Genomic DNA, 15,747 nt, shown 5'->3' on the forward strand with positions numbered 1-15,747 from the left:
AATATTGCTTGCCCATTGAATTTTCCACCTAGTTGGTATGTATTTAAGGTGTAAATTGGGAGTTTGAGGCTAGGGATTTGGTGAGTTTGATTTGGGGATTTGGGTGACGATTTGGTGTCAGATTTTTATAATTTGGTGTGGTTAGAATCATGGTTGAGTGGGCTTTCGGGTTTTGTGACTTTTTTCGAATTTCGAGTATGGGCTCGGGGGTCGGCTTTTGAGCCGATTCTTGATTTTGATTAATAGCTTAGCATTTCCTTATGGAGTTGATCCCTTTAGCTCGTATTGATTATATCACATTGTTTATGGCTAGATTCGAGGCATTCTGAGGCCGTTGATTTGCTCGTATTGAGGTAAGTAATAGTTCTAAATTTGGTTCTGAGGGTACGAAACCCCGTATTACATGTCATGTATTTGGTTTTGAGGTGACGCACATGCTAGGTGTCGGGAGTATGGGCGTGCACCATAGGAAATGTGACTTGGTCAAATTCCGTGGAACCGTGTAGTTGTATAATCTGTTGTTATCTGTACATTCTCCATGTAGTAGAGAAATTGAACAACAAATCATGTTAGAAATCATGTTTAGACTATGTGTTGGCACTGTAGGGACCTACGGAGGTCGTATATATGTTGAATTATCTGCTAAATTATTATTTTGTACTCAATCACAGTTTTACTTGTTTATTATATCTCACTATCTATTGCTGCTGATACATTATATCATTTATGTTGGGGCTGAGTTTCATGACTACTGAGAGCCCGAGAGACATGAGAGATTTATGACTGAGTGAGGCCAAGGGCCTGATTGTGAGATAGTAATACTCTAGCACGTGAGTTGTCTATACGGATTATAGCTGTTGGGTTGAAGGAGCCCCTTCGGAGTCTGCACACACCCCTAGTGAGCGCAGGTACCTACTAAGTGCGAGTGCCGAGTATTGAGTGAATGGGAGGGTTGAGTAACTGTGGCCCTGAGAGGATGCATTTGATTTCATTATTGTTGCACTTAACTGCCATGTATCACTGTCTTGAAATTTCTGAAAGATATTACACTCTGTTTCACTTAAACTTGTCATGGAGTAACCGTTTGATCTAATTTATCGAACTTGAGAGCATGCCTACTTTCCTATGTTAAAATCACGGTAATTAAACTATAACTGTGAAGCTCATCACTACTTTCAGTTCTTTATTTAATCTTGTTACTTACTAAGTTGGTTGTACTCACGCTACACCCTGCACCTTGTGTGCAGACCTAGGTGCTTCCGGTCACGGCGGTTGCTGAGTTGTGGAGTTCGGATTCTCGGAGACTATCGAGTTAGCTGCTTGGCGTTTCACAGATCTTGTTGCTCCTTCCCTGTCTTTCCACTTATTGTATTTAGTTTCAGATTATCATAGATAGTATTTTTCGGACTTGTGATGTATAGATGCTCATGTACTCAGTGACACCTCGATGTTGGGAATTTCTGCGTTGTATTTTGGGTTCCTATCCCGTTTATGAAATCTTTTATTGTTTAAACTGCTTAAATTCATTTTCTGTTAAAAGTGTTGGAAATATTTTTAAATGTAAGCTTGTCCAGTACCATGATAGGTGCCATCACAACAGGTTAGGATTTTGGGTCGTGACATATACTCAATTCATAGGTTTGCTATTATGTGCACAATTTGCCTCCGGGAGAATTTAAGCAAATTTTTCATGTGTATGGTCCTCTACAATAAGGACAAGGGTCATCAAAGAATGAACAACTACCATCCGACCAATTTTCATTATGTGATCCATTTATGAAAACTAAGAAAATAAGCAAAGACAAGAAAAATAACTACACAAATATTCACAAGTTTGGACCAATGCAAATAAGCTTACTTTCCAAACAACCTAAATTTGTCAAATGATTCCCTAGAAACGGCGCCAAAATTGATAATGTCCAAATTCACTCCTTAAAGAGGAAGTGTATATGATTGCATGCAATATAATTTACCCAACTATGAATCAGGGTCAAATACCACAGGGAACAATATGGAGGTAATTAGGCAAGTAAGAGAATTATAACTTTTTATTTAACCCAAACACTAATGAGGGTTTAGAGAAACTATTATGGCTAATGCGAAAATATAAACTAACATCGAAAGCAACTAAAATGATCAATGGCCACAAGAATTGATACTAGGGAAATCACTCTCAAGCAACGATCCAATATATTTCACGACTTTACAAATAAAAGCGAGTTTATGTTAATTAGCCTCTGATAACAATTCTATATTAGCTTCTTCCGAAGAATAACAAGACAACCTAATTGAATATCTCTAAAGCAATTAGGAGCATTAAGTGCACCCAAATGTGGCTACAAGTAGTTCCAACCCCGAGTTTGCCTTTTCCAAGATTTAAACTGAAGTAAATGGGCGAGTACCAAGGTTAGCTAATCCCTTTGAAATCATTAAGAACAAGAATAACTAAAAAAACAATTAACTCACTTCATTAAAGATAAAAATCATTCAATACATAAGCATAACAAGAATTGTAATCCAAACTTTAATAATGAATATCCCCATACACATGTTTCAAGTAGTAAAGAAAAATGCTACACGCTTAGATATTCAATACGTAACAAGGAATTGAAAAAATGAGCAAAAGAGTAAGAAATGTCTCATTCAAGGTCTTCAAATCTTCAATCCCCAAGTGTGGTGTAAGAACCCTAGCTCCAAGGCTTGTGTTTTTTGCCAAACATGTCTTCCAAAATGAGATGGGTTGATTATTAAGTGGTTTAAGAGACAAAAATATGAAATGTCAATTCTGTCCAGATTCTGCCTAGTTATTATGCTACGTGATCGCGAACAGAAGCACCACGATCATGATGAAAACTTATTCAAAGCAACACAGTCGCAAATAGATCCTCACGTTCGTGGAGAGCACTTGACCAAGTTGACCATTCCATTCTTCTCCGCGTTCGCAATCAGAAGAACTGTGATCGCGGTTCATAACTTTCCAAAGCATCGCAATTGCCTACAAAGTTCCGCTTTGCAAAAGGCACTTTACCAGCCTTTGACCTGACCTCCATCATCGCATTCGCATCACGATCCTCGTGTTCACGAAGGCTATTTTCCTGGAAGTTCGCAATCGCTTCAAGACATTCCGCGATTGCGAAGAGAAATAACTGACAACTTATCAATTTTGCCATTTTAATTCCATTTGACTTGCTTTCTTTTATATCTTATCTAAATCACGTAATACCTGAAATATGCCGATAAACCTTAACAAATGCCTTAGTTACTCAACAAAATCATACAAAAGTCTAAGTACAAAGAATAGATAAGTTGGTAAAACCAACTTATCAAACCCCCCAACTTAAACCTTTGCTTGTCTTGAAGCAAGTCAACAACTAAGAACAACTTTCAATAGAATCAACAAATAAGCTCAATGGCACACCAACATCATTTCAAGTCAAAAAGGTTCAAATTAAACACAATCTAGTGACTTCGGAGGGTACCAATAATTAATTCAAAGCATATGAATCACCAACAATTTCTCCAAAATAAAATTTTAACTTTAAGTGCTCAAGCACCAAACAAATCAAAGTAACAGCCGAATCATAACACTAAAGCCTCAAAGTTTTCCTCTTGATTACATAACGACTTTCTTTTGTTCATTTGTCTCAATTGGAAAAAGAAAGCTTTTCACAACCCAAACTTTCAAGTGCCCTCACAATAAGAAGAGAATCCCACACACACCATAGGCATTTCAAAATAAAAGTGGGATGTCAAATTGAAAGAATTTACCTCTCTCACAAAGATGTTCAAATGCTCAAAAGTAGTACCATAAGCTTGCATGGTGTGTATATTTTGATTGTTGTAGGTACACCAAGTTCAAAATCAATTAGGACTTAAGGGTTGAAAAGAAAGCTTTTGGGTAATGGTAAGCTAAAATTTTGGGTGAAAGTAACTACAACCTTCCATAACTATTTCATCATATTATTCAAGTAAGCATCATTTTTCTCTTCATGTCTTCCACCCTATTTCTCTAATAATGTCGCTTCTAGTCTGTTACACCCCGTACTTTCATGTTGGAATTCGTCTTAAGTGAATCAGTTTAAGTCGGAAAGTTTAAGGACCTTTAAAGATAAGGATGAGTTAAAACATGTGTTAAGGAAGAATCGTGAGGGTTGGAGGCTAAACGAATCAAAGATGTTATAACCCATACATTCGGGGTAAAACTAGAAGTTCTTAATATGCTAAAGAGGTCATGTTTTAAGGTACTTGAATTATATAATATTTTTATATTGAGTTTTGAATTAAAACAAGTTGTAAAACAAAAGTCAGCAAAAGTTATTGCAAGTTACGTTCATAATTTTACTAAACTTTGAGTCTAATGTCACTGAGATTTTCTCCCAATATACTTGGAGTTACGGGGTGATCCACCCATCAAATTGAAGCTTTATGAGTCTAGTTTATAATTCGTTAAACTATTTGTCAGTGCAACATCGAAACAGAGAGATAATCATATTTTTGCAAGACTTCGCAGACTGCATTGGTGACAAGTAGGCGTGTCACCTACTTGCTTAAATGAAAGTACCAAATAAGTCCCCGAAAAGAGGCTAGTTGGGGTAGGCCAAAGGGCCCTTTTAAGGATAATTTCTTTAATTTATTCCACTCATTTTAGAGCATAAAATCAGAGAATAAACCCCTACAAACTTCTCCCAAAAATTCCACACAAAACCCTAAGTGATTTTCTCTTGTTTTGAACTAGGTTGAGGAACACCTAAGAGTTGAAGAACCAAGTCAAGAGATGAGCTCTTAGCCAAATACGGTAAGTATACTTCCCACTTTCATCCCTTTTTCTGTTGGAAAGTTAGAGAAATTCGTTCCATAATAGTAAGAACTCACGGGACGGTGATCGGAAGCAGTGAGTTCGAGTTATTCAATTTGTAGTGGATAGTTTTGCACTGTTTTGTGAGATGTTTCTTGTTGTTGTTGGGATATCTCTTTTGCTACCATTTTTATGGAGTTTGGGAGGAGAAAGGGTGTGGATAAAAACCACATAGTTGCAGGGTGGTGGGCTGGTCGTTTGTCATTATATTTTCAGGTTGTTTGACACTACTATGATTGTCATTTTGTGTATGAAGTGATTCGGGTGTGTCGGGATGTTTTGTGATATTTTGTGATGGATATAAGGTTGGAAAATGATGTATATATGTTGTTATTATTTTATTTTCTTGTTGCTGTTGATGTTATCTCGAATTGGGAGGAAGTAAAGGTTATAGAAGAGATGCTGCCCGTTTTAATATAAAATAATCTTTTCATTCGTTGTACGATAGTTGTATCTTTCATGGCTTAACGATGTCATTATTATCATTATTATAGATTAAGGTGCGACGAGACGAGTTCAACATGGTTATTGGACAGATTGTGATAAGGTATGTAAAGGCTATCCCTTCTTTCATTGGCATGAATCCATAATAAGAGGGAATTAGATGAATTGTATAAGAAAAACGCATATCGTAGAGTTCATGTCTCTATAGGTGTTTCATCTTCCCGTATGTTCTTATCATATTTTAGTGAGTGGGATTCCGATCTACTTAATGTTGTTCCATGATGTTAGAAAGAGATAGAGAGTTATCCATGTACCTTCGCAAGTTCTACTACATACATGACATACAACATCATATACATATATCTTTTGTTGCCTGGCCACCTGGCCAGTGAGAGATATTATTTACTGGCCATTTGGTCAGTGAGATATACTATTTATTGGCCTTACGGTCAGTGAGAGTTTTCTGTTGTCTTGCCACTTAGTCAGTGAGAGATATTATTGCTTGGCAACTTGGTCGGTAAGAGTTTATTGTTGCCTAGCCACTTGGTCAGTGAGAGATACACCGAGCCGTATATGTGGATGGCTAGGTATGATATCACTATATTACATTGTGTTGAGTCAGAATAGGTGAGTATGTATCAGAGCATTCTTTGGCTTTCCGATTACTATCTACTTCAGTTCAGTTTCAGCTTTCAGTTATTCTATTGCCTTTCATACTCGATACATTATTTCATACTAATGTCCCTTTTGCTGGAGGCGCTGCATGTCATGCCTATAGGTTCTGATAGACAGCTGGATAGACCTTCCCAGTAGACAGCATCAGCTTTATTGGTAAGCTCCACTCCCCCGGAGTTACCAGGTCTAGACTTTGTAGTCCACTTTGTGTATACAAACTTGATAAGTAGGTCGGTGCCCTGTTTTGACCATGATACAGTTCTATTATCTTTAGAGGCTTGTAGATGCGTCATGTACGTATGTATGTTAGTATAACATCCTTGTCGGCCCTTGTATATGCTCATTTTGGTATTGATGTTGTACACGTTTATGGCGGCCTTCTCGGCGTGCATAGTTGTGTATTTGACCTTTTGGGTATGTTTACTCTTCAGATAAGATAGCCATTATTTTAAGATGATTTAGAATATGGCCTCATCGGCCTTGGTTGGTATTGTCTATTTGCAGGTAGGCCTTGTCAGCCTAAGTTGAAGGTTACCCCTAGAGTTACAGTTACAGAGTGGTACGCTTGGGGTCATATATTACACTGGGTGCCGGCCACGCCTCCCCTGGTTTGGGGCATGACAAACTTGGTATCGCAGTAGGTCTATACTAGGGAGTCTACAATCCGTGTCTAGTAGAGTCATGTTTATAAATGTGCTGTGCACCACATTATATAAACAGGAAGCTACAAGGCATTTAAGAGTCTGTTACCCTTGTTTAAAATCTAAATCATGCTATAGAGCTGAGTCATAAGAGTTTGAGGCAGGACTTATGTTTGCTGATGCTATATAGATGCTTACAACTAGAAAGATTACAACTAGCCAGAGGGCTAATACAGTATCAGGTAAGGGCATTAGCAGAGAGAGAGAGTTCTTGACGACATGGCCGTGTTTGAGACCCTATCAGATCGTGTATACCATATGTGCAAATTTTCTTCTTAAGACCCTAAGCCCCATATATACCAGGCCATGGGAGTATCAGAAGGTAAAAGAAGCAAGGTAAAGAAGGTTACGAAGTACCAAGTTAGTGAAGATCAATAGTATTTACAATTAAGGCAGAGAATATAAGCATTCTGAGTTTAATTTCAATAGTAATAGTGGTATATACAATTGGCCACACCCATCTCAATTATTCCTTATGGGAGCTGATAGATATAGTTTAAGAGAATGACGGGGTATCGGTGTAAGGCCCCGTGAAAATGTTCCTAAAAACCGGGTTCTGTGATGTCGGGGCAGGTGAGGAGGTTAATAATAGTAGAAATTCGCGTTTCGGATTTTTCAGATTGAACAGTGCGCTGGGGAGTTGAAGGAAAATATTTGGCAGAAATAGGCGTTTCTGCGATCGCATAATCACTCTGCGGGCCGTAGAATGGTCGTAGAGTGAAGCAGTTTTTCTGGGTCATTTTGACGTCATTTTTGCGGCCCATTATGCGACCGCATAACCATTTTCGCGGGCCACACTCTTGTCACACAATCAACCTTGGAGTTTTACGGAGGGAGGTTCTGCGGTGCATTATGCCACCGTAGAACAGGTCTGCGGGCCGCATACTGACCGCAGACCTAGTCAGTTTCTTTCCAGTTTTGGCACCAAATTTTTGCGGCCGATATGCGGACCGCATATCCATTCTACGGTTGCATATGCGACCGCATACCCTATTTCGAAGCTTCATTTTTGGGTTTTTATAACCCGACCCTATCGTTAATTAGACGTTTTGTCCCATTTTTGAGCTAAAATCTGGCATTTTGAGAGTGAGAGAGTGATCCTCAACAAATTGTCCTTCAATTCTTGCTCGAATCTTTGAAGATTAACAAGAAAAACTCACTAAGTCTTCATCCTAGAGGTAAGATTCTACACCCTAACCCTTAATTTCGAATTTTGTCTAAGAATGGGATAATTAGAAAGACAATTCTTGGGTGTGGGGGTTATTATCTCACATGCATGTGTTATCAAAGAATGTGGGAAGGCTGTGAACTAAAAATGGTAGAGAATAGGTTGGGGAATGATGGAATCTTCTACAAAAGGGCCTTAAAACATTGATGCACACCTAGTATTTGATAATATACCGATGTTTGAATGTGAAAAGGGGAAACTGGAATTATGAAATACGACCAAGTGCCAAGAATGACTTTCCGATTGAGGCTGCTCGTGACAATGAAATGAAAAGATGTGAAAGAAGTATGAAGTGAGATGATTGATTGAAAAGGTAATGTCTCGGGTGAGATGGCCTAGCCGATCGGCCGTTGATCGGACACCATGCCGCACACATGGTGGTAACTGTGCTGGAAATTATAATGAAATTGTGGTTATGGTTGATGTCTCAAATGAGACGACCTAGACGATCGGGTCAAGATCAGACTCCGTGTAAGAATACAGAGGTATTGTGAATTATGGTATATCGGCTTTAAAGATCACCCAACCTAATAACATGGAAATTGACTTGAAAACTTATGTGATCCTTGACTTGATGTTTTAGTATTATTTGAAGCTCTTATTGAATTCTTGATTGTCCCCCCTTGTATTATTATTCATTCTATTGAGATGGTGTTTAGTTTTACATACTAGTACTATTCGACAGTATTAACGTCCCTTTTGCCGGGGCGCTGCATCTTTAAATGGATGCAGGTGGTTCCATAGCAGGTATTGATCAGTGATAGCAGTACACCTTCCTCCTAGCAGACTTGGTGAGCCCCACCTCATTCCGGGGTCATGTATCTTTTGTAATAAGATAATAGACAAAAACATTAGCAGGAGAATAAGAAAAGAGTAAATGAAGCATTATGAGTACGATGTGATAAATGGGAGATAATGGTAAATCAAAATATGATAGGATGATAGAATCTATAGTCAAGTGAACAAAAAGACAAGAGAAGAAAGGCCTTGAGACTATAAAAGAGTATAAGCCATAAAGTCATATACTCATTTCGAGAAATGAGTTGGTGACTCCAACGTGATTACCAGAAGGCTAAGTTAGACCCTTAGAGTAATAAAAATCAATATGAGCTAGTAAACAAGATAAACCAAACATGAATTAGGGATCGAAAGATTCAATAATAGCCGACCTCGTGAAAATTTCAGACACCGCATTCTGACAATAATAGAATCGACAACAAAAGAATAACCTTTAAAGTTCATTCAGGAAGACGCTTCCCTTTAACATGCACTGTGATCAGAGTTAAGCTTAAGGGACTAAGTGTGCCAGTTACACTAGGTGTCACCCTCGGGCGTACAAGAATTAGTTATCTCTGGTACAGAAGAGTTACCATAAGGCGAGTAAGGGTCATTAAAAATGTGGAAAGACGCCAAAGATGAAAAGGTAAAACATCTATAGGAAACATTTTAGAGCATTAAATGTTAGTACTCCCCTAAAGGGGGGAATACAATGTGAAATGGTGTTAAGTCGGAGTTAAGTGGTTCAGGTAAATATAGAATAGTAAAGGAAGAATACAGTAAAAAGGCAAAAGGAATGATATTGCATTTATTCAGATCCTATAGATATGTCATGACTCTAGAACGTTATGTAAACACGAAGCTAGGAAGAGTCAGTAAGGGTTCAAAACAAGGATGTTAATTGATAAATAAGTGTGAATGGACACTTGATACATAAAGAGCCAGTGCGAGAGGTAAGTTAAGATAAAAGACATAACCTAAGAGAGGTTACAAAAAATATAGATATGAGAGTGGACCGACGAGTAGTTAGTAATTGATTCAGGAGGAGCCTAGTTATGTCTAGACAAGAGGTCATAGATAAATCAGTAGATCATGCAAAATAAATGTAGCGAACCCCGACATAGGAAATTTAGTCTTGCAGATACGAGATCGTAATCCTCAAGAAATATTCACATAGGAGTTAGGGTAGTTAAAGGTACCGTATAAGTGTTATGGATATAAAAGAGAGTGCCACTAGAGAGACAATCTAAATTTGAGTTCAAAAGTAACTGTACCATCACAAGAGCGCGGAGGTAAGTAACTAAGGAAAATTATAGGTGAGTAACAACATCAAAAATTTCGTCGGGTATACAATGTAATAAACCAGCAACTTTACAAGATCCAGAGGGTCTCCCCTAGGTACTACAATGAAAGAGTAGCTAAGGAAATAAGGAATAAGGCTTCAACCTAAGCATAACAGCCTAAATTCGATATTATAGAAGAATGATTATTTGATCTATGACCCAGAGTTAGTTACGTTATGAACACACTTAAGATTTCAGAGTATTATCCATGCAGCATATATGTTGACATTCTTACAGTTATAGGAGACTCCCGTATATTGTTAAAAGAAAGAATGGAGTCCGCGTCACAAACAAAAGCTTGAATTGTTAGAAGATTATAACATGGATGTTCCATAGAGTCCAAGAAAGGTTAATGTAATAGCTAATACCTTGAGTCGTAGACTGGAAGACAACTTAAGCCTACTTAAAGAATGAGAGGCAAGAGGAAGCTCGAGAGTAACATCAGCTAAGTAAATCACGAGTCCGATTATTTCACCCAGATGATTATAGAAATCTTGGCTCAGAACATTGCAGAATCACTCTTAATTGCAGAAGTACAAGAGAGATAGTATAACAACCATATTCTATAACAGCTCTATGAAAAAAGTAGTTAGAAGAGTACCAAGCTGATAACCAAGCTTAAGAAAAGTAAGGCGAGAATTATGAGAGCCAAGGTGCAGATTGTATTTAGTTATAAGCCTTAGAATAAAAACTATATGATGGCCAAGGTCGTAGAATAAAAATTCCTAAAGTATGAATGTATGGAAAGTTATAGACGACTGGGTATTCCTAAAGATGCCGCCTATGAAATGCGTCATGGGATCTGGTAAGAAGGTTAAGATTAGCCCGAGATATATGGGGACTTACAGAGTCATTTGATGAATAGGCAGAGTAGCTTATGAGCTTGAATTGCCTCCGGAGTTAGATTCAGTCCATTATCCATGCTATAGAAGTGAATTGGAGACCCTTCTCAGATTGTCCTAGTAGATGACATTCAGATTACAGAAGAGTCTCCAAGTAATTTCATGTTGAAATGCGTCTTAAGTGAATCAATATAAGCCGGAGAGTTTAAGTACCTTTACAAATATCATGATGAGTTAAAACATGTGTTAAGGAAGTATTGTGAGAGTTGGAGGATAAACGAATCAAAGATGTTATAACCCGTACTTTTGGGGTAAAACTAAGAGTGCTTAATATGATAAGGAGGTCGTGTTTTAAGTTACTTGAATCATATAATATTCATATTTTACATTTTGAAGTCAAACAAGTTGCAAAACAAAAGTCGGCAAACGTTATTGCATGTTACGTTCATAATTTTACTGAAATTTAGGTCTAATGTCACCGAGCTTTTCTCCCAATATACTTAGAGTAACGAGATGATTCACTCACAAAATTAAAGCTCTATGAGTCTAGTTTACAATGCATTAAAATAGTTTGTCAATGAGACGTCGGAGTAGAGAGATACTCTCAATTTCGCAAGATTGCGCAGACTGCATAGGTGACAAGTAGGGGTGTCACCTAGTTGCTTGAATGAAAGGACCAAATAAGTCCCCAAAAAGGGGATAGTTGGGTCAGCCAAAGGGACCTTTTAATGGCTGATTTCCTTCATTTATTCCAATCATTTAGAGCCTAAAAATAGAGAATAAACCCCTGCAAACTTCTTCCAAAAATTTAACACAAAACCCTAAGTGATTTTCTCTTCTTTTCAACTAGTTGGAGGAAAACCTAAGAGTTGAATAACCAAGTTAGGAGCTGAGATATTCACCTAATAAGGTGAGTATACTACCCTCTTTCATCCCTTTTTCTGCTGGAGAGGTAGAGAAATTCATTCCATAATAGTAAGAACTCATTGGACGGTGATCGGAAGCCGTGAGTTCAAGTTGTTCAACTATTTTCGACTATCTTGTGGGATGTTTTGTGTTTTTGTTGGGTTGTCTCTTTTGCTACTATTTTTATGTAGTTTGGGAGGATAAATTTTATGTATAAATACTACATAATGGCATGGTGGTGGGCTGATCATTCGTCATTACATTTTCAAGTTGTTTGACACTAGTATGGTTTTCGTTTTGTCTATGAAGTAATTAGGGTGTGTTGGGATGTTTTGTGATATTTTGTGATGGAGATAAGGTTGGAAAATGATGTATATATGTTGTTATTATTTTTGTTCTTGTTGTTGTTGATATTATCTCGAATTGGGAGAAAGTAAAGGTTATAGGGGATATATTGTCTGTTTTAATATAAAATAAGTTTGTCGTTCACTGTATGATAGTTTTATATTTCGTGGCTTAACGATAGCATTATTATAGTTATTGTAGATTAAGGTGTGACGAGATGAGTTCAATGTGGTTATTGGACAGATTGTGATAAGGTATGTAAAGTATATCCCTTCTTTCATTGGCATGGATCCATAATAAGAGGGAATTAGACGAATTGTATAAAAGAAACACATATCGTAGAGTTCTTGTCTCTATAGGTGTTTCATCTTCTCGTGTGTTCTCATCATATCTTAGTGAGAGGGATTCCTATCTGCTCCATATTGTTCCATGATGTTAGAAAGAGATAGAGAGTTACACATGTACCTTCACACATTCTACTACATACATGATATACAACATCATATACATTTATTTTCTGTTACCTGGCCACTTGGTAAGTGAGAGATATTATTTCCTGGCCACTTGGTCAGTGAGATATACTATTGCCTGGCCTTAAAGTCAGTGAGAGTTTTCTATTGTCTTGCCACTTGGTCAGTGAGAGATATTATTTCCTGGCCACTTGGTCGGTGATATCTTTTTCTTGTCTGGCCACTTAGTCAGTGAGAGTTTATATTTTCCTAGCCACTTGGTCAATGAGAGTTTATGTTTACCTGGCCACTTGGTCAGTGAGAGCTTATATTTGCCTGGCCTTATGGTCAGTAAGAGTTTACTGTTGCCTGACCACTTTATCAGTGAGAGATATACCGAACCCTATATGTGGCCGGCTAGATATGATGGCATTATATTACATTGTGTTGAGTCGAAACAGATGAGTATGTATCAGAGAATTCTTTGGTTTTTTGATTACTATGTACTTTAGTTCAATTTCAGTTTTTAGTTATTCTATAGCCTTACATGCTCGGTACATTATTTCGTACTGACGTCCCTTTTGTCGGGGGCAGTGCTTGTCATGCATGCAGGTTTTGATAGACAGTCGGATAGACCTTCCTAGTAGACATAGCCAAACATCACCTCGATTGGTAAGCGCCACTCCCCCGGAGTTACTAGGTCTAGACTTTGGAGTCCATTTTGTGTATAAAGACTTGATAGGTAGCTCGGGGCCCTGTTCCGACCATGATACGCTTTTGTTATCTTTAGAGTCTTGTAGAAGAGTCATGTACGTCTATATGTCTGTATAGAAGCCTTGCCGACCCTTGTATATGCTCATTTTTGTATTGTTGTTGTAGACATTTATGGCAGCCTCGTCAGCCTACTGTTATGTATATGAGCTTTTGGGTATGTTTACCCTTCAGATGAGATGTCCATTATTTTCAGATGATTTAGAATATGGCCTAGCCGTCCTTGATTGATATTGTCTGTTTGCAGGTAGGCCTTGTCGTCCTAAGTTGAAGGTTATCTCTAGAGTTACAGTTATAGAGTGGTATGCTGGGGGTCAAGTATGTCATCTGGTGCCAGCTACGCCTCCCTAGTTTGAGGCGTGGCATAGTCTTCCCTTTATTTCACAACAAATAGATCGCCACCAAGAGATTCATGGGGGATATTTATTCTTACAATGCAATAAAGCGAAGAGGATGAATTCCACATCACAATATTTTTTGTATACATATTTATTTCTTTTTTTCACCTTGTTGCCTCACTTTCATCTAGCTCACACATCACAATTTTCACATCTCTTCCCCCAAACTTATGCTTTTAGCTTAAGTTGCAACTTCAAGTACTTGAGAAGGTTGGGGTATCAAACAAGGATAAAAACAAACAGAAAAGGGCTTGTAATATAGTTGCCAAAAGGTTAAAAGGGTTTTACTAGGGACCATGTATAAGGGTAGGCACCTACAAAGCTCAAACAATCCAAAGAAAGCCTAACATTATTTTTCAAACCAAGTGCAACCTACGATTTTTCCTTGAAACACACTTAGGACAAGTTCTACACCACAAAAGAAGCAAAAGAACTCACAAACATCCTCACTACTCATGGCACATCCAAAGCTCAAGTAAAATATGTATTCAAGGTCCAATTGAAACAAATGAACTCAAAAAGTCATATACAACTTAAAAGACTATTTAATGATTCAAAGAGACAAAAATAGAACCTAAAGTCGGAACAAAGATTATCACTTCAATCAATTTTCATTCAAACCACCAACAATTCATATGCCAAAGTATAAATATGTTGGTACTAAACAAGCCACACATTAGTTTAGGGATAAAAAGATCACTCCCAATAACCAGATTATTCACTACTAGTTACTTAGCCCAACGCGATCACGGAACATTAGACGCGGTTGTGACAATCTGAAAAGTTTTGTTCTTTGCAAACACGACACTCTGTAGAACCAGCAGTTTTCTGAAAAATTCTAGCAGCTGCAGGAATTTACTGCACTTTTGCAGTGGTTTCAGTCCTTGCATGTTTTTGGACCTCACGTCACATCATTTCTACTTTTTACCAATTTTGCACTCCAACGCCTTCCTTAACCTAACCAAAACAATTTTAAAGCATGTGAAACTTGGTGGATTAGTGAACAAAGAAAAAAGAGAAACCTATCTACAAAGTAAAAAAAGAAGAAAACTTTAACTAAAACTCAAAGAAGTATGGGTTGCCTCCCATAAAGCCCACATTTAGTGTCGTGGCACGACAACTACCAACTTCACAGCTTTTCTCGCCCTTTGGGACTTTTGAGCATGTAACTTGGATTCAAGCTTGTTACAATGAGTGGCAAGGGTGGTATGTAGATGATCAAGACAAACATAAAGTTCTTCATTTTGTACTTTTGGCATTCATGTGAGGAATATCATTTTGCCGTCTTGTGCCTTCAAATTTGCAATTGGCACGTATTTTCACATCCTCTTCTTCCTCCGACTAGAGTCAATTTTAATCATATTTTAGATGATGCCAGTTGAATCTAATTCCATTTATTTTTCGGCATTACGAACGAGCATGGAGTCGATTGACGGATATTCAATTCTTTATTCCTCAAAATGAAGCTCACTTTCTTCCTCGAAGTTGGACTTTACTTGACCTCTTTCCACACTCTCAAGTTGGTGAGCATTATTATGAGCCTCAACCAATGAATTCATTTGATCTTCCAAGGTGTGAATAGTCACATCATTCCAATTTAGTGGTTGCTTCAATTTCTTGAGCGCCAAGGTCCGCTTCTCTATATTTTCAAGAATGGCCTCCAACATGAGCATTATCCTCTCATTTTGAGCGTTTGAGAGTTTTTCTAGGTTTTGTTCAAGTGCCCAAGAAGGATTTTCATTTTCAAGTGCCAAGCCATTTTGGAGACTGTTTTCCAAGTACTCTTCCGAGAATTTTTTCTTTTCGTTTCCTCCTTCAAGTAGGCATTCCATCTTAAGCTTGAACTCTCTATTTGGACAATGCTCAACTTCTTTACTTACAAATCCCTATAATTGTCACCACCAATAGTAAAATTGTCATAGTAGGGGTTCCAGAAAGGGAAGGACAAGTAGGCATAATTAGACCCATAGCTATTTTGACAACCACACCTGTCACATATCCCCACCCATAGGT

Source organism: Nicotiana tomentosiformis, chromosome 4 (assembly GCF_000390325.3).
Source record: "Nicotiana tomentosiformis chromosome 4, ASM39032v3, whole genome shotgun sequence".
NCBI classification, from domain to species: Eukaryota; Viridiplantae; Streptophyta; class Magnoliopsida; order Solanales; family Solanaceae; genus Nicotiana; species Nicotiana tomentosiformis.